Below are 12,814 nucleotides of genomic sequence, written 5' to 3' on the forward strand. Positions count from 1 at the left end.
TTTAATAACTTCGAATACTTGGAGTAGTGTCTAGTTCCACCATTATTAAGTAATGCTTGTCACCTCCCCTCCAGCATTGTCATTATTCTTTTTTTGTTATCTTAGCCAGTCTTGTGGGTGTTAAGTGGTGCCTCAGTTATTTTCATTTATATTTCTCTAATTGTTAGCAATTTATTTTTTCTTATGTCTATTTATATCTTTAATATCTTCCTCTTAAAACTGCCTATTTAACAATTGGGGAATGCATCTTTATTTTTATAAGTTTGGCTCAGTTCCCTTATATTTGAGAAATGAGACTTTTATCAGAGAAACTTGCTGCACAGATCTCCCCCTGACAAGTTTCCTGTTTTTCTTCTATTTTAGCTGCATTGGTTTTGTTTGTCACAAACTTTTTAAATTTTATGCAATCAAAATTATCCACTTTACTTCCTGGGAACCTCTCTTTCTCCTGTCTGGTCATGAACTCTTCCCTTATCCAATGATCTAACAGGTAATTTATTCCATGCTCCCCTAATTTATTTTATCACAGTTTATGTCTAAATCATGTACCCATTTGGAGTTTATGTTGGTATATGGTATGAGATGTTGGATTAGGCCTAGCTTCTGTCTGACTGCTTTCCAGTTTTCTCAGCAGTTTTTGTCAAATAATGAAGATCTTTCAAGATGTGATGTGAATTGCTAAGATGTGAATGAAGTTTTCCTTTACAATTTCTTATATGACCTGTAGAGCCTTTTTCATATTGTTCATAGCTTTCAGGTATTCCAGTGGTTCTTAAATTATCTCTTTTTGATCTATTTTCCTGGTCAGTTGTTTTTCATATGAGATATTTTACACTTTCCTTTTCTTCTTCTTCTTAGTTTTTGGATTTTGTTTTCTGTTTCTTGATGGCTCTGGTGTAATTAGCTTCTACTTGATCAGTTCTAATTTTTAAGGTCTTACCTTCAGTGAGGTTTTGTACTTCTTTTACCATTGGGACAATTCTGACTTAAAAGGAATTATTTCCTTTAGTATTTTTGTACTTCTTTTACTAAACTGTTAAATCTCTTTTCATAATTTTCTTGTGTAGCTCCTGTTTCCCAGTTTTTCCTCTTCTGCTCTCATTTGATTTTTAAAATCATTTTGTTTGCTCTCTTTTTAAAAATCTCTTTCCTTAACTCTTCTAGGAATTCTTATTTGACTTATGTTCAATCTGCATTTTCTTTGAGTCTTTACTTATAGATGTTTTCAAGCCATTGTCTTCTTCTGACTTTGTTTCTTGAGCTTCCCTGTGTCCACAGTAGCTGTTTATGGTCATGTTCTTTTTGTTGTTTGCTCATTTTTCCAGCCTATTTCTTGACTTTGGACTTAAGAGTTGGGCTCTGCTTGCCTCCAGTGGGAATGACTGGCCTGAACTTCTGTCTTGTATGTCCTTCTGCTGCTTTCACAGCTCAGTCTAGGGACCTTAAACTTTTTAGTGCTTTCAAAGTGGTGTGATCTGGGGAGAGAGAGGTGTGGTCACTGCCCTCCTGGTCTGGTGCTCTGCAAATTCCTGACTGGGTTTGGATCCATTGGCTTATGTGTGATTGAGTGTGTATAGGCTGCTGCTCAACTCAGTCTCCATTAACCTGCTGAGAGGTTCTGCAGATTCAGAGCCACTGACCTGCTGGCTCACTCTTGGTTTTCGTCACCTAGATCTGCCATTGCAGGTTTATGTGTGGGGTCCTTTAAAATGTTGTGTGAATTTACTTTTTTATCAGTTATTTTCTTCCTTCATTGCTTTCCTTTTTAATCCAGATGAGGCACTGCATATTCAACTTTCCATTTTGGCTGTGTGATTCAGGACATGAGTTTTAATTCAGAGGATTACTATTATGCTTATAGATATTATATTGACATATATGCTGCATTTCAAACCATCAATATACTTTTTAAATGTTTTAAAATGTAACTTACCATTCCCATAACATGGACCTCTGAGCATATAAACAAGCAATGATAATGTGTGTTTCCAGGCCCATTGGAGCTCTGCTAATCTATGCTTTAAGAACATTTTCAGATCTGACACTGCAGTTTTGGCCAAAGCTAATCCTGATATTGTATATTCTCTAGATTTCCTGTCTCTGTTATCCCTTCTTCTAAGTGCCCTGCCTGCTCTGATATTCTGTCCACTATAGCTTCTCCCGGGCCCTCCATCCTGTGTGCTCAGATCCCACATAATCAGGCAATTTCTGTTCACCGGCTCTGACCATCACTAACTTTCTGTGATCTAAAGTCCCTCCCATGTTTGATAGTCCAGGTTCTAGGGCCTCTGCAGGCTCAAACAGTCTTGGGTCCAAGCTGTCTCCAAGCTCATTCTATGTTCTACCTACTCTCTCAGGTCTGATAGTTTGACTTTCAGGTCAATTCCTGCTTTTTACACTTAGAGCTGGGACTGCTGTCCCGGCACTGGAAGTCTCTATCCAACTTCCAATGTATTCTTTTGAAAGGCACCTCCAAGTCAGACACTACTATAGAAGGACGCTTTCATCCATGTCATCTTATGGTCCCCTTCCTCTTCTGATATTCTAAGGTTATCTTGACTTTGCACTTTCAGTTTTATTATATTAAACTACAGATTATGTATATGCATATATAAGCAATATAATCATGTGAGAGCAGAAAATGTTTCTCTATTGAATTCTGTGTATTGACTTTATTTTTTCAGTGAATACTGACCATTCATTAACAATCGTAGTGATATCTTTAGCAGCCTTAACCCTTCAAGACGCTAAATGCAATTATTGTGTGGTCAGTTATTTTTTCTTTTCCTTTCCTTTTTTAATTAGAACTGGATTAAGCTTGTATATTCAGCCTCCATTTTTGACTATCTGATGCAGGATTTGAGAGTTAATTCAGAGATTCCCCATTGTGCTAACATCAGTTATGATGAAATATAGGTTCCATCTGAAACCCTAGATACCCTGTTACTATTGCTTACAAATCCTGTCTTTCCCTGTCAGTTGCAGCTCTGAACACAGAAACAAAACTCTTTTCCAGCAATGCCATTATGTGTTCTCAGGATCATCAGAGCTCTGTTAATCCATGTTCCAAGAGCCCTCCCAGCTCTGACACTGAGGTTGGATGGCCTAAGCTAGTCCTGGAATTGTGTGTTCTAAGGCCTTTCCTGGCTCTCCTACCCCTTCCTCCAAGTCCTAACTTTCCCCTCTCCATGTGTGGAGGCCTGACATTTTGTATGCTCACATCTCACAATTTGATTGCAGGCTCTGAATATCTCCCCCATTTGGGGTTTTAAGGTCCCTCCCCCCTTCGGTATTATTTGTTCTACATACCCTCCACCGTCTGCAATTCTGGCTCCTTTTTGAAAACCCATTTCTATCATCCTGAGCTTGGATTGCCATTTTAGTGCAGAAATTTGCCATTCTAAGCTCTAGCCAGCCTTGTCTAGTATATTCTCTTGTAATGGAATTCCAAAGGCAACATTTTGTGTTCTCCTAGCTATGTTATTTTAAGTTCAAAGTCTCCTCACTTTGGTCATATTTGAGGACTTTTATTTTTTTTCAATTATCTATTCAGTTTTCTTAAATTACATATGTGTCTTAACAGTACAATTATTTCAAATTGCGTACTTAAATCCTTATTGGTTAAAAAAGAAAACCACTCCCTATTCATGACAAATAATAGAAATATCAACAGCAGTCTTAGCACACTAAGGCAGTGTATGGGATTTGTGTGTATATATTACATACGTACATACGCACACACATCTATTTTGTTTTCTTCAGATTTCTATCTTGTTAGGGTATTTTGCCTTTCCTCAATGACTGTGTTTTGGGACCTGACTTTTAAATCAGAGCATATACATGGTACTGACAGAAATGATATTGAAACATATGTTTTATGTCATACTATTTAAATACTAAATACATTTTTTAAAATTTAAATCTCATTCCCACAAAATTGGACCTCTGCCCAGCCCTTGATACTGTGTGTTCTTTGGCCCATCTGAGAACCTGACACTGTGTAGTTTTATGGCCAAAGCTAGTCCCGAGATTGCAATTTTGGAGACCTTTACCATGTCTGGTATTCCTTCTGCTTGGTGCCCTGCCATTCTCTTCTCCCTGGCTTCTGCCAGGCCTGACATTATGTGTGTTCATGCTGTTCAGAATAAGACTGTTGCTGTTCTCAGACTCTGAGCATCCGTAACTTTCTGTATTCTAAAATCCCTCCCAAGTTTGATGATCCCAATGAGACGGTCCCATCCAGCTGTGGACTCTAAGAGCAAGACCTCCAACCTCAGACATTCTGTGCTGACCATACCTTCTCAAGTCTCATATTCTGAACGCTATCTCACCTCCCAGTTTTAATAGTCAGAGCCTGGCCTGCCATTCCAGCCTGGAAATTCTCCCTTCTCAGCTCTGTCTAGCCTCTAATACATACTCTGGAAAGGCATCTCCAAGTCAGACATCTCCTTTTCTAAAGACGTTCCCAGCCTAGTTTTATAGCACCTCCCTCCTCTGATACTCTAGGGTATTTTTTTTCTTTTCTTTCTTTTCACTTAATCAGTTTTAGTATGTGAAATGCCAGATGTTTATTAAGAATACAATTATTTAGGTAATAACTTGTTTACTTTTAGATTTCTGTATTCTTATATTTTATCTTATATTTTTTTTGTTGTTTTTTTGAGTATTCTTATATTTTAATAAACAAATATGGCCCATTCACTAACAGTAATATTATGTATAACAGCCTTACCCCTTGAGGGCATTGCAATTACTTTTTTTGGGCAGTTCTATTTTTTCCATTTTTTCCCTTTAAATCTGGATTAAGCATGGTATTTTCAAAGTTCTACTTTGCCTGTGTAAGTCAGGACATGAGTTTTAATTTCTAGGATCACCGCTGTGCATATAGATATTATATGGATATGTATACTGAATTTCATACCATAAATATACTTAACATCTTTTTAAAATCTCCATCCCCAAGACTGGAACCCCTTAGCACAGAAAGAAGAGCTCTTCCCAGCAATGATATTAGGTATTCTCAGGACCATCAGAGTTCTGACAGTGTTCTAGGTGGCCTCGTAGCTCTGACACCACGTGGTTTGATGGCCCAGGCTAGTCCTAAAACTGTGTGTGCTGAGGCCTTTCCTGGCTCTCCTAGCCCTTCCTCTCTGTCTTCTGCCAGCTCTCCCCTTCTCTTCCCTCCAGCTTCTCCCAGGCCTGCCTTCTCTGGGCTCCCATCCCACTTAATCAGACAGCTGCTGTTCTCAGGCTCAGGACATCTCCCACATTCAGTGTGGTAAAGTCCCACACCTTTGATATTATGGAGGGGAGGCCCTGGGACCTTACTTTGTTTCCAGGCTCAGACATTCTGGTCTACATGCATCATTCCAAGTCTGATATTCTATTTGAAAACCCATTTCTAACATTCTGGGCCTGGACTGGCATCCCAGTGTGGAAAATCCTCTCTTCTAAGCTCTCTCCAGCCTCGAATATATGTTCTTGAGATGCTTCTCCAAGTCAGACAATCTATGCACTCATCTATTTACCAGCTCTTATTTTATGGTCAAAGTCCTCTCACTGCAGTGTTATTCAAGGAATTTTTTTTCCCTTTTCATTTACTTATTCAGTGTTAATTAATGACATATATACACAATACAATTATTTAAAAACAAATTGCCTCCCCTGTGAATCCTGTATACTTACCATATTTTTTCCCCAATAAATATACCCCACTAATTAACAACAATAGAAACCCTTGGAAAAACCCCATGCTTTTGCTTTTTGTCACTTTTTTTCCCTTTTCAATGTTTTCCTGTTAATCCAGATTAGGCATCATAGGTTCAAATGCCCACTTTGGTTGTGTAATTCAGGACATGAGTTTTAATTCAAAGGATCACCATTGTGCTTATTGATATTACACTGCCATAAATGCTGTATTCTATCCCATAAATATACTGAAAAAACATTTTTTAGCTTCACTTGCTTGGGCCCCTGAACACACGAACAAGACTCCTGCCCAGCAATAATACTATGTGTTCTCAACTCTTGTGATCATTGTTCTAAGAGTCCTCCTGGCTCTGCCACTAGTCCTGAAATTGTATGTTCTAAGGGCTCTCCTGGTTCCGCTTTACCTTCTTCTGTGTGCTCTGCCTGCTCTGACATGCTCTTCCCTCTCTCTTCTCTCAGGCTCTCTGTTCTGTGTACTCACATTCCACTGAATCAGACCCTTTCTCTTCTCTGATCACCTTTCGGTGTTCTAAACTCCCTCCCATGTTTGTCATTCTGGATTCCAGGCCCCACCCAGCTCAGGCATTCTCCATTCTGAGCTGCCTCCAAGTTTATTCATTCTCTCTTCTACACTCTCTCCCAGGCCTGATATTCTGGCTTTTTGTCAACTCCCACTTTTCACACTTAGGTCCAGCGCTGGAAGACTATTCTGAGCTCTCCCTCCAAGTCAGACACCATTATCAATGTTCCCTTTTAGCCAGACCATGTTATGGTCAAAGTCTCCTCCCTCCTCTGATAATCTAAGGTTGTTTTTTCCCTATTTGCTAATTTCTTCAGTTTTGGTATATTAAATTACAAAATATATATTTTCAATACATTTGAGAGCATGAATTATTTTTCTTTTGAATTTTCTGTACTTTACTTTGTCAATAAATACTGACTGTTCATTAACAATAGTAGTACACTGCCTTAACCCTGAAAGACACAGCATGCAATTATATTTTAGTTATTTTTTCCTTTTCTTATTCTTTTTGTTTTAGTCACTATCAGACTAGGCACTATATGATGACCTTTAGTCTTTGACTGAGTGATGTAGGACATGTTTTAACTACGAGAATTACCATCATGCCAAAATAAATTATAACATTATTTAGGTTGATTCTTTTATCCTAAAGAAACTTTTTATATTGTCCAAATTTACTTTGCAACTCTGAGGTCAGAAACAAGTCTCCTTCCCTGCAATGATATTGTGTATTCTCAAGCCCATCTGAGCTCTGCTAATCAATGTTCTGAGAGCCCCACCTAGCTCTTACACTGTGTGGTTTGATGGCCCAAGCCAGTCCTGAAAATTGTGTGTGCTGAGGCCTTTCCTGGCTCCCCTAGGCCTTCCTCTCTGTCCTCTGCCCACTCTCCCCTTCTCTTCCCTTGTCTTCCTTCTGGCTTCTCCCAGGCCTGCCTTCTCTGGGCTACCATCTTACTCAACTAGACAACTCCTGTTCTCGGGCTCGGAATACCTCCCACATTCGGTGTTTTTAAGGTCCCTCACACGTTGATATGATTTGTTCTTCATGCCCTTCTGAAGTTAGATATTCTGGCTTCTATCTGAAAACATTTCGAACATCCTAAGTTTGGACTGCCATAGCTATTAAAAAATTCTCCATTCTAAGCTCTATATCCAGGTTCTCTTGAAATCTATCACCAAATAAAATATATCTTCTAAAGAATATACTAGCTGTCTTTTTTAAAATATAAAATCCCGTCACTCCAGAAATATTCAATATTTTTTTCCTTTTCACTTATTCAGTTTTATATTAAATTACATATATGTGTTAGCAGTATCACAAGTGGTGTCCCTATTAAAATTGGATACCTATAATTTTATTTGTTTAAAAGAAAACACTCCCTATTCATTACAAATAACAGAAATATCAGTAACAATCTTAACAGATAAAGGCAGTGCATGGAATTTTTTGTCCCTCAGCATCTTTTTATTTTTTTCCTACTATCTTCCAGCTTTCCTCATTGGCTGTGTCTTGGGACCTGACTTTTAAATCAGAGCATCAGCATTGTATTGATAAAAAATTACATTGAATCATGTTGCCTGTCCTACCATATACATGTGAATACAGATATAGATTCATAAATTTAGTCATCACTCTTCCCAAATTGGAACTCTGAGCACAGAAACAGGGTTCCTTCCCACCAGTGCTAATGTGTATTCTCAGGCCCATCTGAGCTCTCATCATCGATGTTCTAAGAGCCCTCCCTGCTCTGACACTGAAGTTTTATGGCCAAACCTAGTCCTAAATGCCATGTTCTATCTAAGGGCTTTCCTGGCTCAGGTCCCCTAAATGCCCTGCCACTGTTCTCTCTGCCTTCTTCCAGCTGCCCTCACCCTATTCTGTGCCCTCACATCCCATGGAATCAGATATCTCTGTTCTCAGGTTCTGATTGCAGGGTTGGAGGGTGGAGCATTAAACTCTACCATTCTAGCTCACTCTACTTTGCTACCTTAGCTCTACTTGGGCTCAACTCCATGGAACAAGATTTCCTAGATTCCTCTTGCTCCCTGTGCCCCCTGGTGTCCTCTGGCCTTCCCCAACCCCTGCTGTTTTCCAGCTTCCTCTTATATTATCTTCTCACTTTAGATTCTGAGCTCCTCCAGGGTAGGGGCTAACTTTCTTTTTTCTTGTTTGTGTCCTTAGTGCTTAGCACAGTGCCTAGCACACAGTAGGTGCTTATTAAATGCATATTGAATAGCACGGAATTGCCCTCAGGCCCTATTGATTCTAAGGTGCCCCAAGCTCAGACATTCCATGTTGGACATACCTTCTCAAGTCTCATACTCTGGCTTCCATGTAACCTCCCAGTTCTGATATTCAGAGCCTCGACTTCTACCCAAACCCAGAAATCCTCCATCCTAACTTCTATCCACCCTTCCGTATATGACATTAAAAGGCACCTCTGAGTCAGACACTGTATTTACTAAAGTTTCTCACATCCTAGTTATTTTGTTACTCTGCTTTCCTAGGGCTTTTCCCTGCCTTTTCTCTTATTTAATAAGTTTTAATATGTTAAGTGACATGTTCATAACAATACACATATTTAAGATCACAGATTGTTTCTCTTATGAATCCTATATACTTACCTTCTTTTTCCCAATAAATATGGCCCATTCATTAACAACAACAGTAATCTGAATGGCAGCCTTACCCCCCTGACAACACTGCATACATTCACTTTTTTGTCACTTTGTTCTTTTCATCAGCTTACTTATAATCTTGATTAAGCACTGTGTATTCAAATCTCTTCTACAACTGTGCGGTCCAGGATATGTCTTAACTTAATCGTGCTGCTAGAATTATACTGTATTATATATTGCATCTAACACCTTAAGTATAATCTTTTATCATTGTTTACCTGTTATTCCCTCATATGTGGAAACTGGGAGAAACAAAATTCATTCCCAGCAATGACACTGTGGGACCGACCATCTATGTTCTAAGAGCCCTCCCAGCTCGGATGCTGGTTTTCTATTTGTCTAGAACTTGTATGTTCTAAGAACTTCCCTGGCTGTAATGTTACTTGTTCTACCCACTCTGCCTCCTCTGACATTCTCTTCTCCTACTGTGTGCTCACATTTGGGGGGATCAGACAATTTCTCTTCTCTTGCTGTGACTTTTTCCCATCTGTGTTCTAAGCTCCCCTTTTCCTTTGATAATCCAGGTTTATGTATGTTTGATTCCTAATTGTCTCCAAACTCATTAATTCCATATTCTACATGCCTTCCCAAGTGTGACAGTCTGGCTTCTACATCAACTACTGGTTTTCGTATATACATACATACATACATACATGGGGCTGCCATCCGAATACTGGAATTCTCTGTTAAAAGGCACCTCCATGTCAGACATTCTATTTCCTAAAGGTACTTCCAGCCCTGTCATTTTATGATTAAAGTCTCTTCCTGACTCAGATATTCTAGGGTTACTTTTTCCTTTTCACTTATTCACTTTTATTATATTAAACTATATATATCCACAATGTAATTACTTGAGAGCACACATTCTCATTTTAATTCTGTGCTTATTTTTTTAGGTACTGACCATTAATAGTGATATTTAAAACAGCCTTAACTTGTCAATACAATGCATATAATTACTGTGTTTTCTGTTATTTTTTCCTTTTCTTTTTGAGGGGTGGGCAGAACCTAATTAGGCCCGGTATGCTCACCTTTCTGTGCAGGACATGTTTTCATTCAGAGGATCATCATGGTGCTGACATAAATTATACTGTATTATGTTATATCCCATACACTAAATATGTAGCATTATTGTTGCTTACATTTTACTGTCCTTCTCTATAGTTGTAACTCTGAAAGCAGAAACAAAACTTGCTCCCAGCAACGATACTGTGTATTCTCAGGACCATCTGAGGATTGATACTCCTAGCTCTGATACCATGTGAATTCATGGCGACAACTAGTCCTGAGATAGTATCTTCTACAGGCTTTACTAGCTCTGACATCACTTCTTCTACCTGCCTTGATATCTCTGACACCCCCCTCTCTATGGCTTCTCCAAGACCTGACTTTGTGTGCTCAGACCCCATGGAATCAATTTCAGTTCTCTGACTCTGATCATCTCTCACTTTCTGTGACCTAAATCCCTTCCAAGTTTGATATTCTAGGTTGGAGAGCCCCATCTAGCTCTGGTCCCATTTGATTCAAAATTACCACCAAGCTCATACATTCTATGTTCCACCTACCTTCCCAAGTCTCATATTCTTACTGTCCCACTTCTGATAGAGTCTGGACTGCCATCTCAGCTGATATTCTTCATTCTAAGCTCTATCCATCCTCCAATACATTCTCTTGGAAGATGGTTCCAACTCAGATATACTTAAATCAAAGTAAATTTCAAGTCATGTCATCATCTCCCTGATGTCATGGTCCTCTTAAAAAGTGAAGGAAAAACCACAACCTGTGAATAGTCTGAGCTACCTGAATGGGGACCCAGCCAGTTCCAGTTGGGCAACTCAGCTCCTCCTGTCCTATCCTCCCCTCCTCCCAATAAAGATTCTCAGAGCCCTGTCATTTTTAGGTTTTTTTTCCATTGATTTCTTTAGTTTTGTTCATTAAGTTTGATAGCCTTTTGAGAGCATAAATTGGTTTTCTTTTGAATCCTGTGATACTTTTTTTCAATATATACTGATTAATCCTTAACAAGAGTAGTGATATCTACGTCAGCCTTAACACTAAAAATCACTGCAGCTAACTACCGTATTGTCAGATTTTTTTCCTTGCCTTAATTTTTTTTCCCCTTTGGAATCAGATTAGGCACTGGCATGTTCACTTTTCCGCTTTGTGTGACACAGGACATGAGTTAATTCAGAGTCACCGTTATCGTAATATGAATTATACTGAAATACATGTTGTATCTCATGCCCTAATCATACTTCTTTTTGTTTAAATTTACCTGTCATTGCCCATAAATTGTAACTCTGAGGATAGAAACAAAACTAGTTTCCAGCAACGATATTGTGTTTTTTGGGGGGGAACCAGCTGAGCTGCTAATTTCTATTCTGAGAGTCCTCCCAGCTCTGAAACCATGTGGTTTGATGGTCCAAACTAGTCCTGAAACTGTGTCTGCTAAGGCCTTTCCTGGCTCTTCTCGCCTTCCTCTCTGTCCTCTGCCAGTTCTCCCCTTCTCTTCCCTCTGGCTTCTCCCAGGCTGGCCTTCTGTGGACTCATTCAGACAACTCCTGTTCTCAGGCTCAGAACACCTCCCACATTCAGTGTTTGAAGGGCCCCATCTGGCTCAGGCACTCGATATCTTAAATTGCCTCCAACTGCAGACATTGTCTGTTCTACATAGTCTGGCTTCTAACATTCTGAGCCTAGAATACCAACCCCAATGCACAAATTCTCTGTTCTAAGCTCTATCCAACTTCCCAAATTCTGATGAAATACATCTCAGAGTCTGACGATCTATGTTCTACAAACTCCTCTGGCTTTGTCATTCTGTGTTCAAAGACCCTCACTCTGGTGTTATTCAAGGATTTTTTCCTTTTTATTATTCAGCTTTATTATATTAAGTTACACACTTGTCTTAGAAATATAATTCTTTAAATTCACAAATATTTAACCTTTTAAAACTGTTCAACAAGCACTCCCTATTTATTACCAATTCAATAATATTCTTATCAGATTAAGGTAGTGAGTGAAATTAGTTCCCCCGCCCAGGGTATTTTTATTTTTTCAGATTTTTAGCCTTAGAAGGTAATATATTTTTACTTTCCCTCACTGGCTATATCTCAGGACTAGAGTTTAAAATCACAGTATCAGCATGGCATTGATATAAATTATATCAAAATGTTGCATGTCATACCCTTAAATAGTTATTTTCTTTTTAAATTTAAGTTCCTCCTCATAAATGGGAATTCCAAGCACAGAAATAAAACTCCTCCCCAGCAATGTATGACTTAGAGGGCTCTCAGGATCATCTGAGTTCTTCTCCTATTCTGCTGCATTTTCCCTGCTCTGACACACTGAGGTTTTGAGCCCCCCCGCTCCTCCAGTGATGATGCTGAATGGTCTACGGTCTTCCTTGGTTCTATCACTTGGTCCCTGCCTTGCCATCTTTGCCATTCTTTCTCCTTGGCTTCTCCTGGGCTCACAACCCATGAAGGCCCTTTCTGAGAACAGAGTCTCTCACGCATTGGATAGTCCAGATTCCTTTTCCCTATCTAGCTCAGGCATTCTTGATTCTAAATTGCTTCCAAGCTCATTCATTTTATGTTCTACATTCTCTCCTAGGTCTGATATTCAGGCTTCTGAGTCCATGCTCCTTTCTGATACCCAGAGCCCAGCCTATTATCCAAGTCCTGAAATTCTAAGTTCTATTCAACCTCCAATATAGTCTTTTGGCAAACTAGACATTCTTTCTATTTCCTAAAGATCGTCCCTGACATGTCATTTTACGGCCAAAGTCCCCTACCTCCTGCTATTCTCAGGCTTTTTCTTTTCACTGACTTGTTTTAGTATATTAAATTACATATATGTATTAGCAATGTAATTATTTGAGAGCATAAATTGTATCTTTTG

At 39.0% G+C, this 12,814-nt stretch overlaps 1 long non-coding RNA gene across 1 annotated transcript in view; it reads right to left on the reverse strand.

The window, feature by feature from the left end:
* Window positions 1-284: 284 nt before the first annotated feature.
* Window positions 285-12,814, reverse strand: part of LOC118833059 — a 74,312-nt gene continuing 61,782 nt past the window's right edge. Inside the window, exon 11 of the long non-coding RNA XR_005009275.1 lies at window positions 285-1,807. This is a non-coding gene — a long non-coding RNA (uncharacterized LOC118833059). The remainder of the gene's footprint in view (window positions 1,808-12,814) is intronic.

The sequence above is a fragment of the Trichosurus vulpecula genome (genome assembly GCF_011100635.1).
Source record: "Trichosurus vulpecula isolate mTriVul1 chromosome X unlocalized genomic scaffold, mTriVul1.pri SUPER_X_unloc_1, whole genome shotgun sequence".
NCBI lineage: Eukaryota > Metazoa > Chordata > Mammalia > Diprotodontia > Phalangeridae > Trichosurus > Trichosurus vulpecula.